The sequence below is a fragment of the Dasypus novemcinctus genome, chromosome 21, assembly GCF_030445035.2.
Source record: "Dasypus novemcinctus isolate mDasNov1 chromosome 21, mDasNov1.1.hap2, whole genome shotgun sequence".
Taxonomy (NCBI): domain Eukaryota; kingdom Metazoa; phylum Chordata; class Mammalia; order Cingulata; family Dasypodidae; genus Dasypus; species Dasypus novemcinctus.
In genome coordinates, this window is record NC_080693.1 from 29,886,944 (window position 1) to 29,894,194 (window position 7,251).

Genomic DNA, 7,251 nt, shown 5'->3' on the forward strand with positions numbered 1-7,251 from the left:
TAAATTCACCTGGTAGGGACTGTGGACATTGGAGAAAAAGTTTCTGAAAGTGTTATCAAGGGATAACTAACTTTTAAATAACACTTACCATGTGTCAGCAACTGCATGATCCTTTTTGACTCTGACAAACCCTGAAAAGGTAAATAGAATTATTATGTTATTTATCAGCTAAAGAGAAGGGGTAAGACAAATTGCCTAAAGTTACCATTACCAGGTAATGCCAAATCTGTGACTTGACTGGCCAAACTCCAGAATCCAACTTATCAAAAATGGGAGATATGGGGATAACCCAAATGGTGTGGGGGTATAACTCTCCCCATCTTGTGTTCCCCTCAGTCAGAGCATTTGGATTTTCCTTCTTCCTTATGTGTCCCAGAACAGGAGTCATAATAATGAACCAAAGAATTGGAAAACAAGGCTTTAGGTCTTATTTAACATTTCTTTTCCTTGGGCTCCTGTTAATGAAAACAGGATCATGAAGGAGAAGCTCTAAGGTCTGTATCCCAGTCCTACTCTTTACCTCTTGTAGTGATATTGTGTGTATGTGCCCTTGGGTGCAGGTTGTTCCCCCTTTCTCCTCTTCCTGGCCGTCAAGTTTCTTTTATCTTTTTCTCCAGAGTTTTTGCAGAAATCAAACCCTGCCCATGACAATTCTGACATCAGCACTGCAGATCTCCATCCCACCCACCTCCTCTGACTCAATTTTTGTTTATTAAGTTCCCATGCTGGTTATATCACTCACTTCATTTCCGGTGCTGCTTTTTCTTATACTTCTTGGATGTCCTTTAAAAAATAAAAAAATCAGCATGTGATTACTCTTGCACTAGATTATCACTCCACAAAGTCCTGTTCATTGGTAATTTAATTTACAGGCTCAAATACCTGCATTAATATTAAACAAATTTGGGATATCTCTACTACCAGAAATGGGAAGAACAACCCAAATCCACCACTGAAATTCTTACTAACCAATGAAAAATATACAAAACCCTTGTTTTGCTTCAAAATCCTTCTAAATATAAACCCAAAATTCTCTTCCAGGCTGATTTCTAGGCTGATTCTACTCCCCTGCTCCTCATAAAGACACCTAACACATTTTTTCCTAAATTTACCCTCCAGTAGTCTAAAGTATTGGCCTTTGAGTTTTCTCTCCATGATAAAGAATTCGGACTTCAACAATTAGCTGATGGGTAGGCAGAGAGTGATTTTAAGAGACAGACAAAATCCCATTTGCCTTGTATATGTCTGTTTTGGGGGCCAGTAAGCAGATATCTCTATGAAGATGCTTATCTGAGAAAGGAAGGACAGAGAGAAGAAATGCAATGAGAGTTAGAAAGGATTACAAGATTAAGGAAGATTCATTTAATTACTAAAATTGTAATTCCGGACAATTAACAGGAAGGAAATGAATTGAAGTAGATATTGAGAGAGAAAATGCAGCCACTGGGAGAACTGAGGGAGCAAATTGCTGAGGAAACAGAAGGGAACAGGAATGAGTGCATGTTGGATGGCTGTGTGCTTCTCTTATGATGGAATTTGGTGTGTGCAATTATAGGCAAGGGAGAAGGTTAAAGAAATGTAGCCTCATTGGCTTATTTTTCTAAAAGATGAAAGAAGCAACACCCAGGTTTCTGGGAGAGTTTTCACTTGGAGGGTTGTGGTGAGTTTCAGTAGAGAGGAAAGCTTTCAATGCACCGCCGTGGAAAATGGACAGGACTGCAGAAGCAATGCTTGGGTCCAAACAGAATTGAGGATCATGAATTCTAGCCTGAGGTCTGTGTGATTTCTCTAACAGCCCTCTGCAATTCAGGAATAGGGAAGTTAAAGTATGCACAGATTGTCTTATGTCGCGGTTACGTGGGAAGACCATAGCGTACAGGTGGGAAGACAGAAAATGAATAGGGCTGATGAGACAAGAGGTTAAGAGTCTGGAAATCAACATTGGTCAAAGTGTAAATGTACTCAGAATAATGAGCTGGGAGGAGTAACACTGGACAATTAAATAACAGGAGCTAAAGGCAGTTAAAGTCTATTCCAATTTGTGTCCACTTGGTATTTGCTTTCTCTAATCTCATTCTTTTTTCCACTGTATCTTTTTCTCTTGTTTTGATGCAATGGCCCCTGGATCCCTCTCCTCAGTGTAAATAACAGGTTAGAAGTTTATTCTGCCCTGTTTCCAAGCCACCCTCTCTCTCTTTCCTCAGTGTGACATGACTGAGTCACCCGTCTCCATGTTCACATTCTGGACACAGTTATCACCGAAACTTGTGAAATCTGCATCTTAAATTAAATTTGCCCTTTGTGAAATTGTTGAAACATCAGAAAGACAAAGAAAATAAAATAAGAACTTATCATCTAGATTTAACATGTGGCATTTGATCATAATTGTTCCTTAAGTCTTTTTAAAAATAAATACAAAACAGACACTTGTAATCCCCTTTGTTTATTCCAGACAAAAGTCTTACTTTTCCCCTCTCCAGTAGACATGACTGCTATCCTGAAGTTGGTAGTATACCCCCATTCAAGAATTATACTTTTCCTACATATAAGTGTATTATTTTAAATATTAAATTGACATATATTATGATACAGTATTTATTTTTCAGCAACTTGCTTTATTTCCATCACATTATGTTTTCTTAATTTATCCATGTGAATTTATTCATTTTAACACCATTCAGAATTCATTCATAAAAAAATGACACAATATATTACCCATTCCTTATTTGCCATATTATTTGTAGGAAATCTATATGACAGTACACAGCCTCATGAAAATCTTCCTGTTCATCATTACTAGAGTTTCTCCAGGGTCTAATCCAGAAATAAAATTGCTGAGTCAGAGGTGTATGAATTTTTAGCTTTATAAGGAATTGATTTCAAAGGGGTTCTACTAACTTAAAGTCTCATCAGGAGGGTTTATGTTTCCATTTTTCGGCTTCTTCCCTAACACTGAAAAGTCTCAGGCGTTTACACGTGTTCCCAAATGACGGATGTTGACATGAGTTTGTTTTAATTTGTATTTCTCTCATTTCTGCAGAGGTTGAACGTCTGTTCTTTTGTTTATTGGACACATCAGTTTCTTCTTCTCTCACTTGCCTCTTCAAGTCTCTGCTCACTATTTCCTACTTGGTTTTTTCTTTTTCTCATTATTCTGTAAGACTCTTGGATATTCTGAATATAAATCCTCTGTTGGTTATATGTGCAACAAAGACCGCTTAAAGCCCATGCCTTGTTTCCCCCCTTCTTTTTGGTGTCTTTTTCATACACACTGTTTTAATTTTGATATATTTATTAAATGATACACAGCATAGTGTGGACTTAGTAAGGGGTCTGTGGTTTTCACCTGATGGGCAAAGGGGTCTGTGAAACAAAATAGGTTAAGAATCCCTGTTCTAGTGTATGCTTGTTTTGTTACTAGACTCTCTAGTCTGCTGCCTGCCAAATATCAATCCATATGTCTGTCCTTTTCCACTGTTGGAATTATCTCAGTAAAACATTTCAATACCTAATAGCACCTTTTCCCCCACTTTCTTCTTTAAATTGAGTTATCTTAGCTCTTCTGAGTTCTTGATTCTCCTACATCAATTTTAAGATCAGTTTGTTTAAAGACACCTGTTGTATTTTGATTGGGATCGCAATAAATTAATCGATTAAGTGTCATAGAATTGACATTTAAGCACATTGAGTCTTCCTATCCTTTAACTTTATATATCTCCCATTTAATTGGGTACTTCTTTTTATCTTACAGGAAAGTTTTGTAATTTTTTATACCACTTTTGGACATCTTTTACTACAATTATTTTAAATGCCTTAACATTTCCACCTTTGTGAATATCAAATTTTTCTTAAAATTAAATTTTCCACCTAGTTGCTCTTACTAAAAAAACAGTATTGATTTTTTTCTGTCTCTGTAAATTTATTTGTATTTATATTTTAGACAGATGGAGTCTAACAATATGTAGTACTTTGTGTCTAATTTCTGTCACTTAGCATAATTACCTTTTTAATATAGATGGAAGAATATTAATATATTGTTATACCCTATAGTCCATACTTGTTGATTTTTTAAAATATTGAGTTCTTCCACAAATATTCTTGAACTCTCTTGGTTTATATACAGATTACATTGCTTTTTCTATGCAGATAACCATATTTTCTGCGAATTTTATCTATTTTTCTGCTTTCCTTTCAAATAATTATATGGAAATATCTTAAAGGGGCAGCAATTATTAATATAAAAAATTTTAAAAATAAATAAAGGATAAAATTAAAAGATTCATTTCTCTCCTATGTGTCAGCCTTCAGTGGGTGTTCTTATTGTGAGGTGGTACCATGAAATATGGAGAAACAGGAACAAAGGCTCATTCCACCGTGTGACTCCTTGCAATTTTCGTCAATTGTGCAGAAAGAGAAAGAGAGAATGGAGGACGTCCAGAACTGAAAGACATCAATGAACTGATTAGAGCTGGGTCAGTGACCAGACGTCACTGCAGAGGTGCCTGGGAGGTGCAGTGTAGCTGAGTGTCCAGGAAGAAGAAAACAACCTGCACTTGAGTGAGCAGCTACTGATCTCTGCCACAATTCGTATCGACTGAGATTACAAGATGAATCAAAAAGGAGGGAACCTATAGTCAAGGAGTTAATATTAAGGTAGAAAATGATGATGGTCATTAAGACAGAAATAGAATGTTGAGTTATATACGGTTTCTTTTAAATGAAGAATCAACAAGATCAGATGCACAAGTAAGGGTAAGCTTGGTGAATCCCCACATGCGCGATGCCAGTCAGCATCTCACATGTGGGGAACCTAAGAAATACGCCTTGATTTGATGCAAGAAATATTGAGTGCTAACCTCTTAGTCTACTGTGTATTTTCTGCATGATTTTTCTGTAAAATTACAACTCTATTAAAAATTAAATAATTTTAAAAAGTCCTTGATGAGTACAATGAACAATGTTCCACAGTAGACGCATTTCAGTGTAGACACCTGTTACCTATTGGGTTCTGTTTCAATCAGAGTTTGAGCAGTGGAACAATTTCTAATTATTTGGGCTGTTCGCTATACTTACACATCCTAGATATAGGTGTGTTTGCTCAAAGAATTCAAATGCTGTCCTTTCCTACAATGTATAAAAAGATCTGAGTATGATTCTGTCTTTGAGATCTTGTTGTAAGGTACTTGAGACTTAGATGGTATATATACGTGTTGAATAAATTGATGAATAAACTGTAGTTCATGTATTTCTGATTTTTCTATGCAGTCAAACAAAGTGCCTAGCAAATGAAATAAGAAAACTTAATTATTCCTTAAAGGATCAAAACCTAGGTTTTTGGGTGTTGGTTCTCGGGTAACAAATAAAACCCACTTCTGATATATAGATTGCTCATTTCCTACACTTGAATTCCATAGGTGACTGACAGTCCCAATGGTCAAAGAAAATTTATTTCCCATATAGTAACTCTTCCTAGATTTAGTAAACCCAGGGATAGAGAAAGCTGATCATGGGAGTCAAAAGTGATAGAAAAGGAAGTCATGAAAGCTACTTCACTAATAATTCTCAATTCTCCTTCCCTTTCATACTGAAGGAGCTGTGAGGAAAGAAAACCAGTCCTCTCCCCTGTATTTCATCCTTCTGGGAATTAGCAGTCAGGAGGCACAGGAAGATTTCTTCTTCGTCCTCTTCCTGTTCATCTACACCATCACACTGATTGGAAACTTGCTCATCATCTGCACCATTGACTCCAATGTTCACATTCACAACCCCATGTACTTTTTCCTTGGCAACCTCCCTTTGGTTGACATCTTCTTCTCATCTGTAACCATCCCTAAGATGCTCACAAACCATCTCTTGGGCAACAGAGCCATATCCTTTGGGGGATGCATAACACAGATGTATTTCATGATTTCTTTGGGTAACACTGATAGCTATATCTTAGCTGTGATGGCATCCGACCATGCTGTGACCATCAGCTGCCCTCTTCATTACACAACAATTATGAACTTAAGATCTTGTTTCCTCCTTGTTGCTGGGTCTTGGGTGATTTGAATGGCCAATTCCCTCCCCCACATTTTGCTCACAGCTAAGCTGTCCTGCAACAGCTGGGAACTAGCCAACTTCTACTGTGACCTTATCACTATGCTCAACTTGTCCTGCTCTGACATTTACTTTAATATGAAGATAATATACCTAGGGGTTACTGTTTTCTCCGAGACATTAATGTGCATCATCATCTCCTATGTTCAGGTCTTCTACACTGTCTTACGGGTTCCCTCCATCATGGGTGTGCTCAAAGCCTTCTCCACCTGCAGCTCCCACCTCACTGTTGTTTCTTTGTATTATGGGATAGTAATAAGCATGTATTTCTGCCCTCTGACCAGTTACAGCCTGAAGGATGCAGTGAAAACTGTGATGTACATCTCAGTGACCCCAATGCTAAATCTTTTCATCTACAGTCTGAGAAATCGAGACATGAAGGCTGCTTTGGGGAAGCTCTTCAGCAAGACAATGTCCTCACAGTGAATGTGAGGTCATGCATTAGACACTGCAGTCCCCAATTGGGATGCATTTGAGAGCCAGACCCAATATCAACCCACTCCAAGAAGCCAGCTTTGATCTTTTCAACCAGAGAATCCAACTTCTGAAAAGTCTTTTAACAGTTTGATGAGACCTCAATCTTACAAATCGACCATTTTGTATGCATTCTTGCTCCTTAGGCAGAGCAGCAGCAGAAAAACCTTGGGCTCATGTCCCAGCTCTGCTACCGACTGGAACATCTGAGTTTGGAAACTGTCAGCATTGTCTTCCATATCTTTATATTATGAACAAAAATATCTGCAAATATTCTATCACACTATATTAGTAGCACAATGGTCCATGGGTTAAAAGATGTAAATCACTATTTGAATGCTGATTTTTACAATTTGTTTTAGTTTCCTGGACAGTTTAAATAAATACCATGAAATAGATTGGTTTACACAACAAGAATTTATTAACTTATGATTTTGAGGCTGAGCAAATATCCAAATCAAGGCATAATCAAGGAGATGCTTTCTCAATCTGACTCTTTGATTGTTGGTTGGCTGACAGCAATGTTTGGTCCTTAGCTTGTCACAAGGGGGAGTACTTGGAGGCATCTCCTAGTATCTCTCTTCTCCTCCAGTTTCCATTGATTTCACCTTCTGGCTGCTCTGTCTGTGACTTTCTCTTTGTCTAAATTCATTCCATTTGTAAATGACCCTGGTAATA

At 37.4% G+C, this 7,251-nt stretch overlaps 1 pseudogene; it reads left to right on the top strand.

The window, feature by feature from the left end:
* The first annotated feature begins 2,986 nt into the window (after positions 1-2,986).
* On the top strand, positions 2,987-6,525 carry LOC101423467 (olfactory receptor 1A1-like; annotated as a pseudogene).
* The last annotated feature ends 726 nt before the right edge of the window (positions 6,526-7,251 follow it).